The sequence below is a fragment of the Miscanthus floridulus genome, chromosome 17 (genome assembly GCF_019320115.1).
Source record: "Miscanthus floridulus cultivar M001 chromosome 17, ASM1932011v1, whole genome shotgun sequence".
Classification (NCBI taxonomy): Eukaryota; Viridiplantae; Streptophyta; class Magnoliopsida; order Poales; family Poaceae; genus Miscanthus; species Miscanthus floridulus.
In genome coordinates this window covers 110,136,284-110,158,334 of record NC_089596.1, presented here as the reverse complement: position 1 = coordinate 110,158,334, position 22,051 = coordinate 110,136,284, and the positions used below count along the sequence as shown (strand labels likewise).

The window sequence follows — 22,051 nt, the reverse complement described above, 5'->3', positions numbered from 1 at the left end:
TTCCGTGGAGTCAGCTGCTGCGGCCGACCGGGGCCATGGTGGGCATTGACCTCAACACCGTGGAGGAGGATGATGAGGCGGAGGCGGAGGCGCCGCCAGGGCCGGTGGCGCCATGTGCTTGGAGTTGTGGCACGTGTGCGCGGGACCCGTCGCGCCGCCGCTGCGCAAGGGCAACGCCGTCTTGTACCTGCCGCAGGGCCACCTCGAGCACATTGACGGCGACGCGGAGAGGCGGGCGTGGGCGCGGGTTCGGGAGGACGAGGACGCGGGTCGCGACGGCGAGGACGGGGCCGCCATGAAGCCGCTCGCACGGACGCCGCACATGTTCTACAAGACGCTCATGGCCTCCGACACCAGCACGCACAGCGGCTTCTCCATGCCGTGCCTCGCCGCCAAGGACTGCTTCCCACCGCTGGTACGGCCAGTAGCCCTGAAAGAGGCCCCCCTTCTCATGATGGTTTCGAGGTTGCTTGGGTTACTGACTCTGTTTGGGACCCCTGTTTGGTGTGGCGTGCAGGACTACAGCCAGCGGAGGCCTTTAGTTGTGTTCATTTGAGAGTCTGCATTTTCAATAATAATAATTGATCAAATGTTGGTTTAGTTTTCAAGTAGTAGAGGTTATCGTATTTGCTTTCGGCCTGTAAATTTGAGCAAATTTCTAATAATGAATATCTCGAAGCTAATCTAAGTGGTCAGTAAAATCAACTGATACTTCAATAAAAGATCAGGCAACTTGCGAACAAATGAGCTCATATTATAAAATCATGATTGTAGCATAAACAAGTTCATCTCAGAAGACCATAATTTAGTTTCAAACGAGATCAAAGTCATATGAAATAAAGCATGAGTTTACATCTCATCACAAGTAAAATAATTCATCTAATGCGTAGCTTTCTCTTTGGAGTCATCTTTTTTTTGGTGCTGCCGCGGTAGGCATCCTTATGGGACTAGTAGTGTCGGTTTATGAAGATGTGCCCTCTCCTAATAACATCGTAAGCTTGCTGCACATAAAATACGATACGACAATTAGATTTATGGAAAGATTTACTGTATGGTAAATGTGTTAATTTTTCTTACCTTCTAGTGACCCTCCTGAACTATCCCGTAGGATTTTTTTTCTCTAGTTGGCCTCCATGGAGTGCTAGGTTCCGCTGACATAGCTTTTGTAACATTCTTCCTAGGTTGCCTACACTTTCTATAAGTAAACAAATAAATTACTATTGATATTTTTATTCAAATTTCTTGATAATAAAAATTAGTAGTTACCGCTTTTTTGTTGTCCCATTGAGTGGGCACTTGGCACTAGCTTGCCTGTGACCTTTTTGTCCACATTTTTTGCAAGTCATAGGTCCTCTAATCATCTTCTTTGTCTTTCCATTTGTTGGAGCATTATCATTGTCACATCCCTTCTCACCTTCACCCTCGTTGGTACATTCACCATCTTTGGAACCTTTCTTCTTGTGGTCACCTTCCATCCATCCTTTTCTTCTTAGTTTCCTTTGTCTTTCAACAGGTAATTTAGCATGAGGTGCACCAACTAAAAATGGTAGGTCAACTTGTGGCCATTGTGTTTTGTCTATCATCGACTCAATCTCTCTACCATAAGCAGCCCTGAATCTATTCACCGAGTAATAGTCATGCACAAACTATTCAAGGTCAACTCCCCGTTGGTGGGTTACATAGGCCAATACATGTTGACATGACTTACTAGTGTGCTACCATTCAACACAAGTACAGGTCCTTTGGTGTAACTTGACAATATGACTCTCAACTCTGCTGCTATGGTCCCACACCTCTGCAGTCCAATTAGAACATGGTACAATTTTCAAGTGTCCGAAACCTCTAGTATTTGCCTTTAGCTGATGCATAATAGCTGGAAGTATCTTGCCTTCAGGTAGCCTATATGCAATATTTCTTCTCTTGTTCCAAAGTACCATGATCATTTCTCTAATCTTATCAGCAAGGTCAACAACAGGTAAGTCTTTATGGTCTCTAATCCAGTTATTAAATGACTCAGCAATATTACTAGTTATGTAGTCACACTTAATTTCTGGATTGAAAGCACACCTATACCATAATAGCTTATGATTGGTCTATAACCATTTCACTGCTTCTGCTGATTCACTTACCATTTTTGCTATATTGTCATAGAATATGTCTTCTCTGTAAGCCCTTGTCGCAGGATATATCTGTCCAAACCCTCTAAATCTCTTCTGGAAATTTTTAACAAGATGATAAAAGCATTCTCTTTGCTCTGCATTTGGGAATATATTCTTCACTGCATTCTCCAAGCCCTTGCAAGCATCAGAACAAACACCCAGGAGTGGAGGATCACCTATTGCCTTCTTTAATTGCTCCACGAACCAAGTCTAGTTGTTTGTTGTTTCAGAAGCTATGAAGCCATAAGCGAGTGGATACATCCAATTATGACCATCAACTGCTATAGTTGCGGCCAGTGACTATTCCACCTTCCATTAAGTGCTGTAGCATCTATGCTCAAATAAGGCCTACAACCTTCCAAGAAACCATCAATGCATGGTTTAAGAGCACAAAAAAATGGTGAAAATATACTTGACCATCCACCTCAAGTACCTCAATTTCAATGACACTCCCGGGGCACCGCTTCATTACCTCGGCCTTCCACCTAAACAACAGCTCAAAACTCTCTTCCCATTTGCCATAAACCTCATCAAGAGCTCTTTCTTTACCTCGCCATACAATGTCATATGCAATTTGACACTTGTGATCTGTCTGCAACTTCTTTTGCAATTCCTTAGCACCAATATTTGGATCATCTCTAAGGATACTCATAGCCTTGCTAGCTACCCACTTCAGATTTGGAGTTGTAGTTATCTGCCTTATGCTTGACACACATGTATGTTTATCGACTAAGACGGTTACCTACAAAACAAAAAATCAATGAGATTCATATTAATTTACATGAAAAGTAGAATTAATGAAAGGAAAAAGAAATTTATTCACCTCCTTAGTGCTTTGGCCTTTATGTTTGGTGCCATTTATCCGCCAAGGGCAAGGGCAATCTTCATCACCAGACTTGCAATAAGCTCTATATCTCGTCTTACATGACTTCTCTGTTCCTAAATCAAACTCCTTATTGGTGGCAAATTGCCGCACTGTCATCTTGAACTTCTCCATTATTGGGTACACTGTTCCTAAATCCATGGATGGGTTTTTCTTATCATATGAAATGACCATTTCACCTGGTATGGCATCACTAGTAGGAATGGCAGCACCATCATTATCTTGTCCAAGCTCATTATCATGCCCCTGTTCATCCATTCGGCAATCAAAGCCCTGTGCAGGTATATTTGTTGTGTCCTCCTCTATCAAGCCTAAAAGCTCACAAATCGGATTCTCACTCATAAGTGCAATATGACCTTCGTCATCATGTGTCTCCACTATCTATATGCTATCCCAATCAAATATTTCCATATTTTCCACATGATCTACTTGGGACCTAAACAAGTGATATCAAGTTTAAATATTGTCTACTACTATCGTGGTAAAAAAAACAGAAAGCATAAAGGCCAATACCTTTGCACTTCAAGAATAGGAAGGTTGTACTCTACTGCCGGAATAGGAACAGTGGGCAACAACGTTCTGGCTAGGGCTAGAGCACTGGACATGGCGTTGGGAGAGGCCACCTCCATCAGCCACCTTGGCCGGCGCAGCCAGGCCTTCAGCCGGCGCTGCCAGGCCCTCAGCATGCACAGCAAGGCCAGAGGCCGCTAGGGCTGTGACTGCTTGGCCCTCCATGGTGATCGGGTGGCCATCATCATCTTTGGGCGGTGATCCATCCATGGGAGTCGAGGAAGGGAAGGGTACGGCGGTGTTGGGAGGAGGGGAAGGAGGAACAACAGTGTCGGTCTTGGAGGGAAGGAGGAACGTCGGGTAGATGAATTGGTACGATTGATCAACGATACAAAAGCAGAAGGGGAGAAGGGTCACAAGAGGGTCAAAATACATGTATTTTGATTAACAAAGTGAAGAAATACGCCAAATGTCATCTAAAATAAGAAGCCAACGTTTCAAGGGTCATTTTAATGAAGTCGACGATTGGAGTCCTATAATTGCGAAGCGCATTGTTTAGTGTCCTATAATTGCAATTTTCTCATTAGAACATCTCCAATCTCTCATCTCTTCTTCTCTCACACCTAAAAAGCCAAAAGAAGAGACACCGGCATCGTGCGACAAAAATCATCGCCTCACCTTGTCGGATTGACCCCTTGAAAGGTCCTTGTGTGGTTTTGGTAATTGAGTGACAACCTAGGTGGACTAATTGTGTTTATATGAGATACACAGGTGATTCGTCCATAGGTACATGTGTGTGAGCAACATATGCCATGAAGGTGAAAATGGCTTGGAGATGTTGCAAAGCTCACACATGTGATGATGAAGGAGCTCATTGCAAATGAGACAGCGCATTGAGTCATATGATCAAGGTGAAGAAGATCAAGACATAACTTGGCTTGATGGACCGGTTGCAAGCGTGAAGGGCAAGTTGGAGGCTTTGGAGCGATGGACCACGTGGCGGTGAAGTTTAAGCAAGACTTGGCGCCGATGGACGAAGGCAACGGTGAAAAGCAAGTGAAGTCAAGATCGATGAACCAATATGATCACGTGATAATATGAAGTGGATCGTATCATTGTTGATCATGTTGGTGCATGTGTTGCATCAACATTGGAGGAGATGGAATGGAATGGAATGTGCAAGACAAAGGTATAACCTAGGGCATTTCATTTCACTGGTCATAGGTGTGTAGAGGAGTTGATGACCGGGTTTAGGATAGATGGCTGTACTATCAAGAGGGGCAAACTTGTTTGCATATCGGTCATCTAGTGCCACTCGAGTGATCTAACTTTACATCATTGCTAGGATCGAGTGGCGTGGCAAGTTGAGTGACTAATCCTTTAGAAAATGTTTATGAAAAGCTAACACACATATACATGGTGGTGTACACTTGGTGGTGTTGGCACATTTACAAAGGAGATAAAGTTGGAGTTGATGTGGGTCAACTCGACGATGAAACGAAGGCGAGAAAGGTTCAAAACTCCACCGGCGGAGTGTCCGACCGTAGAGTGCGGATAGTTCGACGGTACCACCGGCGCCCTATATAGAAAAGATAGGGTCTCATAGAGTGGATCGGATGCTGGTCACATGGTGACCGAACGCTAGGGGTCCTACGTCTGGTCAGTGGCAGCAGAGAGCGCGTGGGCATCAGTCTTCGACCAGACGCTGGCGCTGAAAGTGACCGGACGCTGGCACGATGTATTCGGTCAGGTTGATGTATGGTGAAGTAGGCGACACAGAGAAGTTGGAGATGGACCGTACGCTGATGCTGCGTCTGATCGTGACCGACCAGACGTGTCCGGTCGTGACTGGAACCTTACTGGAAACGACCGGACGCTGGGGTCCTGCGTCCGGTCACTTTGAGCAGCTACGTTCGATCATCACTTGACCGTTGAGATCGAGCAACTGTGTTTGAACGGTGGTGACACGTGGCGAGGATCTGTTGACTGGAAGCTGAGGTCCGACGTCCGGTCGATTCGACCGGCGCGTCCGGTCACCCCGAGTTTTGCCCATTGAAGAGGTAATAGCTAGTTTAGCCCGTGGGACTATAAATAGAAGGTGGTCTCGGCCATGGCTGGTGTTGAGCATCTTGGGGGAGTTTGTGTCTATGCTTAAGAGTGCTTGGGAGCCCTCCATCTCACATATGCTTGATAGTGATCATTCGATTGTATGAGAGAGCGATTCTAATGCGATTACATCGTAAGATTGCATCGAGTGGCACTAGGTGATTGAGTTGCAAGCCGGTGGTCCTTGTTACTCTTGGAGATTGCCACCTCCTAGATGGCTTGGTGGTGGTCTTTGTCGAAGCCCGCAAGAAGCTTGTGCGGTGCTCCGGAGAAGAGCTTTGAGAGGGGTATTGTGCTCGCCCCGCGGGAGCCGCGAAGAGTAACTCTAGTAAAGCGTGTCATTGAGCTACCCTCACTTTCGAGGTAGGTTCTTGCGGTGCCCGACGTGTGGGCTTGGCGGGTGATGCCAATTAGCCGCCGAACCACCAAGTGAGCCGTCAACACAACAGGGACTAGCATGTTGGCAAGCACGTGAACCTCAGAAGAAAAATCACCGTGTTAACTTTATTCTCCCCGTTAGTTTGCATCCTCGTTACATAAGCTTGTAATTACTTTTATATACATTGTGCTTGTGTAGTTGTTCTTGTAATTAGTTTGCTTGTATAGCTCACTAGTTACCTTCTTGCTTGTGTAGCATAGAAGTAGCTCCCTTGCGTAACTAATTTGGTTTGTGTAACCTTGTTAGTCACTTTGCTTAGTTTGTGTAGCTAAGTATTTACGCTTTCTAATTTGGCATTGGTTGCCTTGTTATTGAGCATTGCTAGTGAGCTTAGTTGGCTTTGTGCTTTTGCTTACTAGCATGTGTAGGAGCTCCCTGTTGGTTAAAGTACTAGTGGCATAGGTTTGTGTGACCTTGCTTCTAGAATTGGTTAGGTGAGCTCTAGCTAGCCTGACACCTTTGTTGTTTAATTAGGATCTTTGCAAGGTGCTATAAAACATAGATAGATGGGTATAGTCTTGGCTAGACCGATAATTTTAATTCCGTACTTATTTTGGTTAGCCGACGTGATTAAGTTTTAGAAACAACTATTCACCCCCCTCTAGTCCGCCATCTCAACCCTACACCCCTGCGATCCCTGCCCGCTCCCCCTCTCTTGCTCGCTCATTGGCCGCACGGAAGGAAAGGGAAAATATCATCACGCGACGATCCCGGTTGGGTTCGGTTTGCGTGCATATGTATTTATCTCAATTCATACGTGTTAAAGTGCATTTAAGTGGAATTACATTAAATTCCATTCCACTCCAACACACGTGAACACATGCATCCAAACGATGCCTTACACTATTCCCACACCCTCATCTTTTTTTTTCTTTATCGGATCGGAAATGAGACTTTTACCTATGTGCTATTATAAAAGTTGGTAATTACCTATAAGTCACTAAAACGTTTGAGTGGTTACAGGTAACATCAGTCTAAATTTTCCCCCTCCACACTATTCCGTCCATCTTCTGTTGTGTTCTCATCATTTATCAGCTCTGACATATGGGCCCGATCGGTTCAGATTCGCTGAATGGAGCCGACGAGGCCTTGTGCCCATGCCAGCTAGGGCCACGCCCGTGCACGCACATGCTGGTTGGGGCCGCGCCCGCCCACGCTCTAGCGGCCTAGCCGGCCGCCATTGCGCTCGTTCCCACTCCCACTTTGACCCGGCCGCTCCAGGATCCATATGTTAGCGGCATGGCTCGTCCGGGGCTCCAGCGAGGACAACGGCGCGGTTGCCGGACGTCGCACCGGAGCCGGCCAAGCCATGTGCTCTTCTGCGCCACCTCCATGGCCGTCGGCTTCTTCTTCTCCTGCCTCATCGTCTACCTCCTCTTCCTACCCACCTCGCCCCTCACCCCACCACGTAGCACATCTCGCTCGTGTTCCCCACCCCAATGAGCTCCTCAAGGCGCACCGCATCCTCGACACTGTCCAGAACGCGCAGTGCAGCACCAAGCGTGGCACAGGACCCGCAAAGCCCGTCATTGCTATCACCACGATCACCACCTCCGCGCTCCAGGTGCCATCACTAATGTCTCTGGCCCACACCCTCCACCTCATCGACGTCGTGGGCTATTCGATGGAGTGTCAGCCGGAACTCTCTCCGGCGGTCAGAATTCTTCCGATGAACTCGCTTACGAATGCTAAGATGCAAATAAGACTCAGAGTTTTTGGTGCTGCACAAACCGTGATAGCTTTTCTCAATACATTAGCCAACTATTTATATACAACGCTGACGCTAATTCTGGAAAGTAAAAGAAAGGAAAGGAGCGGCCAAGCTAATCTTGCCGTCCGCTACGTAGCATGATGCCATGCATGACCCTATTAACATGTGCCATCCCACATGCAAGATCAACAGGATTTGCTGCCTTGATACAACGACACGCTCGGGAGGAACTTTCCAAGCCGAGCTTAACGCTACCTATCAGAAAGGAAATAAGCAGGAACTTAGGATTACATGCCTTGCTTACATTTCACCCCCTAAGCCTAAAGTTCCTCGTGATCTTGACAACGCCCAGCTTTACACGTAGTTCACAGAAATGATCTCGTGGGAGTAGCTTTGTCAGAATTTCGGCGATCTGCTCCTCAGTGCAGACGTGCTTAATGTCCATCTTCCCATCTCCAACACACCCCCGAATGAAATGAAATCTCACATCTATGTGTTTATTTCGGTCGTGGAAAACGGGATTCTTACTGAGGGCTATAGCCGATTGGCTATCCATCTTCAGCAGGAAAGCTGTGCACTGCTCACTCTTCAGCTCTGCAAGCAACTACGCCAGCCATATACCTTGACAGGCTGCCGTCGTCCCTGCAATGTACTCTGCTTTGTAGGACGGTAATGCGATGACCTTTTGCTTCTAGGACTGCCAAATCACAGGGCAGGAGCCAAGAAAGAATAGCACGCCAGTGGTGCTCTTCCTTGTATCAATGTCACTGCCCGTGCAGCTTCAGCTCCTTACCGCCATGCTTGTAGTAATAGCCGTAGTCAATCGTGCCCGAGATGTAGCGTAGAATCCGCTTCACCGTGTTGAGGTGCTCGGTGGTGGGATTATCCATAAACCTGCTGACGTAGCTAACGGCGAAAGCAATGTCCGGCCTAGTATGCACCAAGTACCAGAGGCAACCGACAAGACCTCGGTACTCAGTGGCATCAATTGGCGCAGCTGTACTATCCTTTGATAGCTTTAGGGTGGGCTCCATAGGAGTATGGCATGGATTGCAGCTCACCATGCCCGCACACTCTAGGATCTTGCGCGCGTACGCCGCCTGAGACAGCTTGATGCCGTCGCCACCCTGACGCACCTCAATGCCAAGATAAAAACAGAGTAAGCCTAGATCACTCATCTTGAACCTAGCGCTCATCTCTCGCTTGAACTTCATGATCTCGCTGGCATCGTTCCCGGTGATGATGAGGTCATCGACATAGACCCCCACCAGTAGACGAGAAGCGCCTTTGCCACGAGCGTAGATAGCATGCTCCGACGTGCCATGGCTGAAGCCGAGCACCACCACCGTCTCATCGAGCTTTATATTCCACGCACGCAGTGCCTAACAAAGTCTGTAGAGCGCCTTGTCTAGGCGCAACACCTTGTCCTCATGGCCATCGACGATGAAGCCAGGAGGCAGCCTGACGTAGACCTCCTCGACTAGCTTGCCGTTGAGGAATGCGGACTTGACGTCCATGTGGTGCACCGGCCACCCCTCCTGGGCGGCGAGTGCCAGCAGCAGCCGCACTGATTCGATGTGAGCTACGGGCACGAAGACCTCGTCGAAGTCCACACCTGGCTGCTGGACGTACCCCTTCATGATGAGCCGCGCCTTGTGCTTGATCACCTCACCAGCGGCGTTCTTCTTCACCTTGTACACCCACTTCAACCCGATCAGCCGGTGACCGGGTGGAAGGAGACCAGACGCCATGTCTGGTTGCTCTCGATGGGCCCATCTCCTCGATCATGGCATGACGCCAGGACTCATGCTTCTCAGCCTCAGTGAAGGTGTCTGTCTCCTCCTCGATCTGCAGATGGAGCTCAGCAGCTACCTGACGTAATGAGGCCAGGCGGTGATGCTGCTCCAAGGATGTTGTCGATGGTGCGGTACCTCGGCTCGATGTCATCATCGTTATCAGTGTCCAAGTACTCCTCCATGTTTGGAGGTGGCGAAACGAACTCGGGCTAGGGCAGCCAAGTTGTTGCTAGTGCTGGAGTCACGGGAGGAGGAGTCGGTGCAGTGGGCGACATCACCGGTGTGCCTGCCACGGGTGTGCCGGGGATCGCTGTAGGGGCTGGTGTCGCTAGGGGCTCTGGTGCGCCTGCAGTGGTGTCGACATCGACGCACCCAATACCCAGCTCCATCGCGTGGTACTCCACGATGAGGTCTGCAGCGACCTCCAAGTCAACGACACGACAACGCGATGCGTCGCTGGGTCATAGAAGCGCCACACCTTGGCACCTGGCTCGTAGCCGATGAAGACAACCAGAGTGCCATGGTCGTCGAGCTTCTTCATGTGTGGCTTCGTCGCCTTGACGTATGCCACGCACCCGAATGTGCGCAGAAAGCTGACATCTGGCCTGCGACCATGCCAAGCCTCATACGGCGTCATGCCGTCGATGGCCTTGGTGGGCGCCCGGTTCAGCAGGAAGACAGCGATGGCTACCGCCTCGCCCCAGAACATTGCTGGCATGTTCCGGCTCTTCAACAGACTGCGTGCCATGGTGACAACAGTTTGGTTCCTCCGCTTGACGACGCCGTTATGCTGCAGCGTGTATGGCGCCGTGTGCTGCCGCTCGACGCCATACTCGACGCAGTACTCCTCGAACGCAACAAAGGTGAACTCACCCCGTTGTCAGTGCGCAGAACGCGTAGACGTCGGCCTATCTCCACCTCCACCTTCGCTTGGAATTTCTTGACGGCGGTGAGGGTGTCGCTCTTGGCAGCGAGCATCGCCACCCACATGTACCTATTCTTGTCATCAACCAGGAGAAGAAAATATTGCTTACCACCAAGTGTGCCCGGCGTGATTGGGCCGCACAGGTCGCCATGGACCAGGTCCAGCAACCCCTCTACCCGCCGCTTCGCCTGCGACAGGAACGGTCTCCTCTTTAGCTTGGTGGTAATGCAACAGCGCAAAGCTAGTAGACGTGCTCAATGTGGGGCAGCCCGTGCACCATGCCCCGCTGCTCGAGCTTGCGCAGGGCGTCGAAGTGTAAATGACCGTAGCACTCAAGCCACAGCCACGCGCTGTCGCTAGCATGTGCAGCCAGGCAGAATGGTCGCCCAATCTTGACGCGTAGTAGGTACAGCCGGTTCGCCGAGTGCTGGACTCGCACGATCAACCGGCCCTTGTCGTCATGGATTCAAAGGACACCGTCCTTGGTGTGGACGTCGCAGCCGGCTTCGTCGAGCTGGCCAAGGCCGATGATGTTGGTGGTCAGCCTCGGGATGAAGTACACCCCCGTGAGCGGGAGGTATTCGCCAGTCTTGCCCTCGAACAACACAGTGCCGGATCCTTCGATCGTGACCTCTGAGCCGTCGCCGAACTTGACGGTGCCGCGGATCACCATGTCCACCAAGATGAAGAGGAGACTGTTCCCGTCAGGTGAAGCGGCGGGCGGAGAGAGTTCCGGCTGACACGGAGCAGTTCGACAAGACACAGATTGTGACCACCGTGGGCGCCGTGCCCGGCATCCTTGGCAAGGAAGACATCACCAGCGAGTCCTTCCTCTTATATGAAGCTTGTCTGGAGGAGCGCTTTGCACTCAGTCAGAAACGGAGGTTGCTGAAACGATTCAGGCAAGAAATGGAGGCCAGGCTATGAAATGAAATGTTTGTGAATAAATTATGTCAGTAAAGCTAAGCGATTTGGTTATGGATATTCTAATCACGATTCAAAATAGAAGCTAAGCGAAGAGGATGAGGTTTCAGTAGCAACAACAATCTACAGAACATGATCTTTCGAAAACAATCTACAGAACATCAGTCAAAACTGAGTGTGTACTATCTATATTGGTGAATAACTGAAACTGCAGTTCTGAAATTGCAGCCCTCGTAGCCAATCGAATGGCGAGACTGAAACTGAATGTACCAGGTGACTTGTGTTGGAGGGCTTTGTCAGCATAGCCAGGGGAGCGGAACCTGATCCAGCCACCAGCCAAGCGGACAACGTTGCACCTGAACGCGTCGTGGTCTCCTCCAACCAGAGCGTACCAGAACTAAGGAGGAGCGACCGAGCCTGGCACGCCAATGTGCAATTCGGTGGACACAAGTGGACGTGAATCCTAGGCATGACACAGCTGCGCCTGTGTGATTCACGCCGTGGCCAAGGCCTTGTATAAATACCGAGAGAGAGACAGAGGAAAGAGGGGACAGACATTTTAGAACCAAATCAATACTAAGATTCCTCCTCCAGCTATCTGTCGTGTTTCCCCTCTTGCTCCCTTTCTTCTTCCCCAATCCTTCCCCCCCATCTCTGATGCTAACATTTGATATCCAGAGCTTTTCGATTCTCTTCCGCGTTTCCTATCCCCTACTCTGATTCGTAATTTGCCGTGGTTGGTTGATCTCAATGTGCCACAGTGAGTTGCTGTAGCGCAATTGAGTTCCTGAAATTCCCCAAATCCACGAGTCGAGCCGAGAATAGGCGTCCTGGATCGCTCACCACTGCCACCACCACCAAAGCCTCCGATCCGATTCCACTACACTCGCCGAGCCCCGCAGAGTGAAATAATGAACCCCGACACGCAACTTTTGCTGAAGGAGATCGAGAAGCTCTCCGTCGAGCAGGCCACCATCCAGAAGCAACTCTCCGACCAGAAGGACCTTCTCGAGCGCTGGTTCATTGAGGTTGATGAGAGCTTGGACAAGCGCTTCAAGGACGCCGACGCTGTGGTGGAACAGAGGATCATCGACTCCGAGCTTCACCACGACGCACGCCTCAGCACCATCGAGATGGCCGCATCTGACCTCAACTCATGGCGCCAAGAGCATGAAGGCATCATCGACAACCTCTATCTTCGCATCGGCAAGCTCGACAAGTACTGGAACTGGTTGATGATTGAGTCCGCCACCGCTCACATCGAGCCGGCCATCTTCACCGAGCCACCGGTCAAGTCAGAGCAGCACGCCGCATCTGCATCTGCTGGCTACAAGGCTGCTCAGCCCAACGAGCACGGCGTCGATCCTCACCACCGGGAGAATGAGTTTGGGGTTGTCACGACCTATACTCATTCCCCGGTCACGGGTATGGACTATTCCTCTACAAATTCCCGTGCATATGACTTAGTGTTATCCCGTAACCGCCCACTCGAGCACCACCATAACCCCACCGGCAAGCTCCCAAAACTGACCTTCCCAACCTTTGATGGCACCGATCTTAAACTTTGGATTACATGCGCTGAGGATTACTTTGAGATGTACTCGGTTGATCCTTCCGTTTGGATCAAATGCTCTCGTATGCAGTTCCTTGGCCCTGCAAAGCGCTGGATTCAGTCTGTGACTGAACAGCTGAGACCATGAAATGGTCCGATTTCTATCAAGCATTGCATACCTGCTTTGATCGTGATCAGCATGAGTTTCTTCTTCACAAAATGAACCGCATCTGCCAAACATCTTCTGTCTAGGATTATGTTGATCGTTTCTCTGAGCTAGTTGACCACCTCAAAGCCTATGATGCTAATACCAGTGCTCTGCGTTACATCACTCGTTTCCTAGATGGCTTACATTCCGAAATTCATTCTGTCATTCTTGTTCAACGCCCCGATTCTCTGGATACTGCGTATACTTTGGCGTTGTTGCAGGAAGAGGCTGCAGAGTCATCAAGGAAATGTGACTTCAACCTATGGAATCAGAAAGCTGGCTATCCCCTTCCTCCCAAACAAGACCGTGTGCAAGCTGGGATGGTGGACAAGTCTGCTTTCAATCAGAGACTGCTGGACAAAAAGCTGGCTGATCTCAAGGCCTACCGACGTGCCTGTGGCTTGTGTGATCACTATGGAGAGAAGTGGAATCCTGACCACAAGTGTGTGCAACAAGTGGGACTCCATGTACTGGACGAGCTCTATGCTCTTTTCTCTAACAACACGATAGACTATCCGACAACAGATGGCGATGATGGGTCAGAGCCGGAAGAAACTTGTTGGTGTCTATCCATTAACACTGTAGCCCAATCTGGGGTAAAGACATTGCAATTCCAAGGCATGTTTCAGCAGCAGCTAGTCTTGATCCTACTAGACTCAGGTAGCTCCATATCATTCATCAGTCAGTAGTTACTGTCTCAACTGTCAGTCAACCCAGTTCAGTGCCCTTCACTAGCTGTTAAAGCAGCAGTATCAGTTTACTCATGATTTGAAGGTTTTGCCCATCAAACACTATGACATAATCCTTGGCATGGATTGGTTGCAACTTTTTAGTCCAACGAAGGTGGATTGGTTGCATCGCTGGTTGGTCATCCCTTACAAGGGTACAACTGTTAGGTTACAGGGCAATCTACCATTGGGAGTTACTGTGGATGATGAATTGTTAGTTCAGATTTTCAGTGTCACTCAGCAAGCCACTATTGCCAAGGTTCAGTTACCTCAGGCCATCAGTACTTTACTGGACGAGTTTCCTTTAATGGTTTGTCCACCTGACCGACTGCCGCCTAAGAGGGATTGTGACCATGCGATACCATTGATTGAAGGTGCTAGGCCTGTCATAGTGCGACCATACCGTTACCACTAGCCCTCAAGGATGAGATTGAATCTCAGGTTGAATCTATGCTGCAACAGGGAATCATCCAACCTAGCACTTCGCCATTCAACTCGCTTGTGTTGCTGGTACATAAAAAGGATGCCCATGGAGATTTTGTGTGGACTATCGCTACCTCAATGCCCTCATTGTCAAGACTGCATTCCCTATTCCAATGTTTGAACAACTGATGGATGAGCTAGCGGGTGCCCGGTATTTCTCCACTCTGGACCTCCTGTCAGGCTATCACCAGATACGGTTACGAAAAGGTGAAGAGCATAAGATTGCGTTCTCCACTCATGTGGGTCATTATGAATTCAAGGTCGTCGCCTTTGGACTTTTTGGTGTGCCCGGCACTTTCCAAGGTGCCATGAACAATACTCTAAAACCTTGCTTCCGTCGATGTGCTATTGTCTTCTTTGATGTTATACTCATTTACAGCAAGTCCTTTGAGGAGCATATTGACCATCTGTGTTTGGTATTTTCTTTGCAAGCCAAAGACCAGTGGCGCATCAAATTATCCAAGTGCAAGTTCACGCAAACTGAGATCTCTTATTTGGGTCATGTCATCAGTGCCAAAGGTGTGGCTATAGATCTAGCTAAAATTGAGGACATGGTATCCTAGCCAACACTGACTATAGTCAAGGAACTTTGTAGCTTTCTCAGCTTTGCAGGCTTCTACCACCGTTTTATTCACCATTATGCTGTAATCTCAAAGCCACTAACATCATTGTTGAAGAAACACTCTCTGTTCGTTTGGTCTACTGAACATGAGACGACATTCCAAACCCTGAAGAAGTGTTTGTGCTTAGCTCCCATTCTAGCACTGCCTGATTTCAAGCACCAGTTCTGCATTGAGACTGATGCTTCTCACTATGGGGTTGGTGCTGTGCTCCTTCAGGAGGGGCATCCACTCGCTTTCCTTAGTCGAGCTCTTGGCCCCAAGAATCAAGGTTTGTCAGCCTACGAGAAAGAGTACATGGCAATCATCATTGTTGTTGATCAGTGGTGCTCATACTAGCTTGGTGAGTTTATCATCTTTACCGATCACAAGAGCCTCATCCATTTGAGTGATCAGTGCCTTCACACTGCATGGCAACAAAAAGTTTTCACTAAACTGTTGGGGTTGCAATACCGCATCGTCTATAAACCGGGCACTGACAATCGAGTTGCAGATGCACTATCTCGCCTTGGCCACCCAGAGGAGCTGTCCGCGGTGTCAGCTCCAGTGCCTTCCTGGCTCGACGCCATCATCCATAGTTATACCTCTGATGCTTGGTCTCAGGAACTATTGACTAAGTTAGCTGTTTCTGAAAACTCTGAACCTCACCTCTCTATGCATCAAGGGCTACTTCAGTACAAGGGACACATTTGGGTTGGGACTGATGTGATTCTCCAACACAAGATTATTGAGGCTTTCCATTCTTCACCAATGGGTGGCCACTCGGGATTTCCTGCAACCTACCGTCGTATCAAGCCACTCTTTGCCTGGACGGGTCTGAAATCCTCAGTTCACTAGTTTGTTGCTGCATGTCCTACTTGTCAGCAGGCCAAGCCCGATCGCGCCAGGTACCCGAGTCTCCTTCAGCCTTTACCGGTTCCCACTATGGCGTGGCAAAGCATTTTGATGGACTTTGTGGAGGGACTTCCACCGTCTGGGGGCAAGAATTGCATTCTGGTGATTGTGGATTGTTTTTCCACGTATGCACACTTCATCCCAATGGCTCACCCATTTATTGCTCTTACGGTGTCCAAGACATTTATCACCATTGTGTACCGCCCCCATGGTCTACCATTGTCCATTGTTTCTAACTGAGACAAGGTGTTCACAAGTCAGCTATGGCAAGAGCTCTTCCGTTTGGCTAGCGTCACTCTCAAGATGTCTTTAGCTTAGCATCCACAAACCGACGGGCCAACGAAGCGCATGAATCAATGCATGGAAACATTCTTGTGTTGCTTTGTCGGTGCCTGTCTAGCTAAGTGGCTTGATTGGATTTATTTGGCCGAATATTGGTACAACACCACATGGCATTCTTCGTTGAGCTATTCACCATTCTTTGTTCTCTATGGTCATCATCCAAAGCACTTCGGGATCTCTGAAGACAGTGCGGTTTACTCGGTCCCGCTCGATGATTGGATGAAGGAAAAGTCCCTGATGAACACACTCATTCAGCAACACATCGCTTGGGCTCAGAAGCGAATGAAGACACAAGCTGACAAATCTCGCTCTGAACGCCAATTCGCAGTCGGCGACTAGGTGTACCTCAAGTTGCAGCCATACGTCCAAACTTCCTTGGCTCCGCGCGCTAATCAAAGGCTAGCATTCAAATTCTTTTGCCCGTTTCAGGTCATAAGCCATGTGGGCGACGTCGCGTACACGCTCAAGTTTCCGGAGGATTCAACTATCCACCCCATCTTCCATGGGTCCCAGCTCAAGACGGCGGTCCCTACATCTCACTCGGTGGCTGATCTCCCCAACACTCTCGATGGGCTACAGATTCCAGTGAAGGTCCTGCAGCTGCGCGTCCACGCCACTGACTACGATGTCGTACAACAGGTGCTCGTGCAATGGTCAAATCTCCCACGTTCACTAGCCACCTGGGAAGACACTGAAGCTCTACAGCAGCGGTTTCCACGCACCCCTGCTTGGGGACAAGCAGGTCTTCGTCGGGGAGGGGATGTCAGCATCGCCAGGGGAGCGGAACCTGATCCAGCCACCAGCCAAGCGGACAACGTTGCACCTGAACGCGTCGCGGTCTCCTCCAACCAGAGTGTACTAGAACTAAGGAGGAGCGACCGAGCCCGACGCGTCAACGTGTGATTCGGTGGACACGAGTGGGCGTGAATCCTAGGCAAGACACAGCTGCGCCTGTGTGATTCACGCCAAGGCCAAGGCCTTCTATACCGAGAGAGAGAGGAAAAAGGGGACAGACATTTCAGAACCAAATCAATACTAAGATTCCTCCTCTAGCTATCTGTCATGTTTCCCCTCTTGCTCCCTTTCTTCTTCCCCAATCCTTCCCCTTCGATCTCTGATGCTAAGGCCCCATTCACGTGCCCTTAAACCTGGCTTGATCCGCTTCTTTTTTTATCCGGAACAGTGTTTTCCTCTCACAAATTCCTATAGATTCATCCGGATTCCTCCAAATTCCTCCAGACGAACGGGGCCTAACATGCTTCAAGAACTTGTGATCGCAGAAGGCTCCAGTGATCGCGGTGTTTGGTACCCACCATACTCATGAAGTCATGCTCGGCTCATCAGCTGCCTGAGGGTGTGAGACCGAATGACCAACAGCCTACGAGCCGAGTTTTGAGCCGTAGATGTTGAGAGCCGAGCAGACGAGCAAGTGCCCACGGTTTTTTGGTGAGAACTCCCAGCACTGAGCGGCAGCGACGAGGTGTCAAGGTGTCAGGGTTAGTGGCACCAGAAGGGCCCACTAGAAGAACGACGAATTTTTGCATGGCGTCCAGGCCTGGGGCTATTTTAGACTTTTTCCATTGCATTTGGACACTGATAGAGATAAAAGCGGAGGGATTAGCGTGGAGGGAAAAAAAAGTTCGGACCAGTGTTATTTATGACCGCTCAAACTTTTTAATAGCTTGTATGTAATTATGAACTTTTATAATGGCACCCGGCTAAAACCCTCGTCGGAAATCTGCATGATCCTAAATTACCGCTGATGGCCCTCCGCGATTGTCTCTTGCCTTCCATCGATCATGTTGATTTCCTTTACCTCCCCTTTCCGATTACTATCTCTTTTCTTCCATCGATCACGGGAGTACGGGACAGTCCTCGACCTCACCCATCGCACTCTCTCTCGCGTCGTGGTCGCCCATCGACCTCCGCACCGCCCTGAGCCAGATGGAAGAGGAGGACGCCGCAACGCCACGTGACCCGGCGCAGCCTGACCGGGTCGAAGCGTGCGACACCGCGAGGCACGAGCGCGAGTCTGCCGTCCGCGACAACGAGCGGAGCTTGAAGACGGGCGGCAGCGAGGGGCGACGTGCGCTTCTGTGCCTTGGCGGCTTGGCCCTTAGGGCAACGGACCAGGGGCAGTGGGTACAAGCATCGGCACACGCCGCACGGGCGCTTGGCGTGTTGCTCTACCGCTCTCGGCTCTTCAATCCAAGACGGGCAGCCGGCCATGAGGGCGCGGCCGTGCGGGTTGCCGGTCGCCGGCGCAGCGTCGCGGCGGCTCCCATCCCTCGCGCTCCCAGTGGCCATGAGGCTGGTGGTGAGTCATGGGGAGCGGTTGGAGTTGCTGGACAACGGGACCAGGGATGGAGGTCCACTGACGTCAAGCAAAGCCATATGCGGGTGGCCGTGTACGGGCAATGGCCGGCGCCATCAATCCCCAAGACGATAAAAAGGAAAAAAAAAAAAAAACTGTACAAGAAGTTACAAGAGAGCAGTCATGCAAAAGCTTGCCTGACCTCTCCACCCCCGAGCAACTAACGGCAGAGAAAACACTGAACTAGACACCGAGTACATTAAAAACAAAAAAACTACCACCCGACTGGGAAAGCCTAGAACTAGGCACCACAACAACTGAGGGAAATCTACGTAAGGACCATAGATCTTCAATTAGCTTGAGGCCCTTGAGGCATCGGTGCCATTGCCAGACAATACTGTGTGATGTCATCTTTGCAAATAGAAGCCACTTGTCTTGGGCTGAGAGATTTCTGTTGGAAGATCCTTCTATTTCTCTCTTTCCATATATTCTACCAGAAGTATATTAAAATTCCGTCCACCTCCCTTCTCTGAGTTTTGTCAAATTTCCGACGACATTTCCACCAATAACTATATATTGACCCTGTAGTGCTAACTGAATCCAAAACCGACAAGTTGAACCACTGCTTTAAAATGCTCAAAGCCTCCTTTGTGAGTGGACAATCCTTGCATAGATGAACTGGCGTTTCCTGATCATTATCACAAAGCTTGCAATCCGTATCGTCGGTCCATCCACGTTTGAACAGGTTATTCGCTGTTAGTACTTTCTTATGCATCAACGTCCATGCAAAAAAACGACATTTTTGCTCCGCTTTAGCCTTCCAAATCGGAGTTATTTTGATCCTACTGAAGACTCCGACAAACTGCACCTGATAAGCACTTCGTGTGGTATATACACCATTTGCTGCTCATTTCCAAGTGATATCATCGTTGGCTGTATCATTCAGGTGAACTCAATCCCCGAGTCTATACTGATGTTTGTTCAGGTATGAACTATGTGATTAGTGTAACCAATGTCTTAATAAGAGTCAAGTTAAGCTGATCCTTGATTTGGCCACAGCAGGAACGAGGCCGCTGGCCGCCGCCAACTAGCAGCTATCTGTAGTGATGGGCGAGGTCGAGGAGTGGCATCAGGTGACTAGCAGTCACGGTGATTTTTGAAGCACTCAGACTTTTTCCGGTGATCAGGTAATTTCACCGTGCACTGTTTCATTTTCAAACTCAATTTGATTTTAGGCTGGAAGGTTTTTGTTTCATTTTGGCTTAGCTGTATTAAATTTTCTTTCTCAATACTTTTAGGCTTTCAGGTTAGGAAGAAATAAAATGCTCACATCTTTATAGGCTTTTGTGATTGACACTGAGAAACTATCATCTCGAATGTTCATGAAATTCGAAAATAGTGGATGATCTCTTTGTTTTTTTAAGTACAGATTGGATGCCGTCTTTGTAATTTGGCATTAAACATTGGATGCCCACTCTTCTACCAGAATGCAACAAGTGAAACAATCTCTAAGAATGTTCAAATCAGTGGTAAATTCTTAGGACACAAATGTGCAATGTATTTATTTTCAAGTTTTTTTTTTTTTGCTGTGGGTTTTTAATTAAGTGCCTCTGTCTTGTAGGATGGTGTGAATTCAAGTGTCAATTACCAAAGGTTTGTTCTGAGTATCTCATAGGTCTATTTTATTATCTTCAATTGTGGGTTTTCCATGTTCAGAGATGAGAGAACCATTTACACAGAGTGATGCCATCTCATATTTTCATGCCATGCAACATGTGTCCTTTGTTGGCTGCAGGGGAGGAAAATAAGAAAAACTGATGGAAGGAAGAGGATAACGGATGAATGAGCATCTTCTAGACATAAACACGTTGCATCAAGTACATTGTAGCGCATAATTTTGGAGGTGAAGAAGGAACTAAGCCAGGAGATTGAGAGATTCCAACAACCACTGAATGGAATAGGTAGCCAAGTTTCCCTTCTGCATTTTTCTTTTGCTATATGGATTGCTCTGAATTAAATTAATTTGTGAGCTACCGTAAAGGGAAAAGGATGAGATGCCTGCTGCGTGTCCAACACTAACGTCAGCGTTTCGGTGTCTCGACTGAATCAAGGTAATGCAGATCTGATGGCAAGGGAAATTCAGTCCCTCAGTACATCTCAGATATCGTAGATAATGAAGCTGATAAACAAATTCTCAGTTCGTTTCCTACTTGCTTCCCTTCTCGATCAAGCCTGTTCATTTGTTACTTTACTTTTTAATTTGAGTTAAATATACTGGCGGGCCTTAAACTTACAGTGTTGTGCCACTTAGGTCCACGAACTCTCAAAATCGAAATTCATCCCCCTGAACTCGTTAAATGGTGCACCACAGGTCCATACCCCTACGGGAGGAGGTCCATACCCCTTCAGGAGGCGCTGACTAGGCTATTTTTTTTTAAAAAAAACACCCCATTATAGTCATGTTCTACTTGCACATCCATCTCATAGGCCGCGCTCACCGTTCACGGCTGCCATGCGCGTAGTTTGATCGTTTCGTTGCGCCTCCGCTGGTAGGTCGCGCTCGCCATTCGCAGTCGCACCGGAGACCGCTCTACTGCCCCTTTCTAGACGCAGAGACGACGCCGCGCATGGTTAGGCACGCACACCACGACTTCCGGCAAGGCGGTCGCTGCGTCCAATGACGACGTCAACATGTGGTACCACCGGGAGCCACCCTTGCGATTGCGAGTGTTAAGAATATCCAATAGGATCACATGACCGCAATATCTGGTTGATTGATATCTCCTGATTAATGTAATCTTGTGATGTAATCTAGAGTTACCAAAGTAGTTAGCTTCTTCTTGTTGTACAAGTTGTACCGCCACGCTAGGGGCTCTTCCTGGCTATATTAACACAAAGCCGTGAGCCTAAGAGGGCATCACATTCCAACCATTTTCACATGGTATCGGAGCTAGGTTAGTCCACAGTATTCTCGATGGCTTCCTCTTCCGCGCTTCAACAATCGTTCTCTCTGATCGGTTGTCCCGTCACTGAGAAGCTGGGCAAAGGGAATTTTCCCCTATGGAACGCCCAGGTGCTGTCTGCTCTTCGTGGTGCGTAGATAGCGCACTATCTCGAGTCCGACATTGTGGTGCCGGCGAAGCAGATCCCCAAGGCGGCCGACAAGCCGACTGAGCTCATCCCCAACCCTGAGTATGAAACTTGGGTTGCGAAGGACTAGCATATCGTTAACTATCTGCTCTCCAATATCTCTAAGGAGATCTAGGTGTAAGTCTCCAATTGCGCCACATCGGTCGAGATCTGGAAAGTGATCTCATAGATAACGGCTTCCCAGTCTCGGGGCCATATCATCAACACGCTCATGGCGTTGGCCACAGCGCAGAAGGGCTCGTCTACAATCGCCGACTACTTCAACAAGATGAAATCTCTTGCTGACGACATGGCGGCCGCCGACAAA

General features: G+C 49.0%; 2 pseudogenes; one reads left to right on the top strand and one right to left on the bottom strand.

Annotated features, from left to right (window-relative positions):
• Nucleotides 1-875: 875 nt before the first annotated feature.
• On the bottom strand, nt 876-1,583 carry LOC136516183 (uncharacterized; annotated as a pseudogene).
• Nucleotides 1,584-12,364: 10,781 nt separating this feature from the next.
• Nucleotides 12,365-17,183, top strand: LOC136516182 (uncharacterized; annotated as a pseudogene).
• Nucleotides 17,184-22,051: the final 4,868 nt, after the last annotated feature.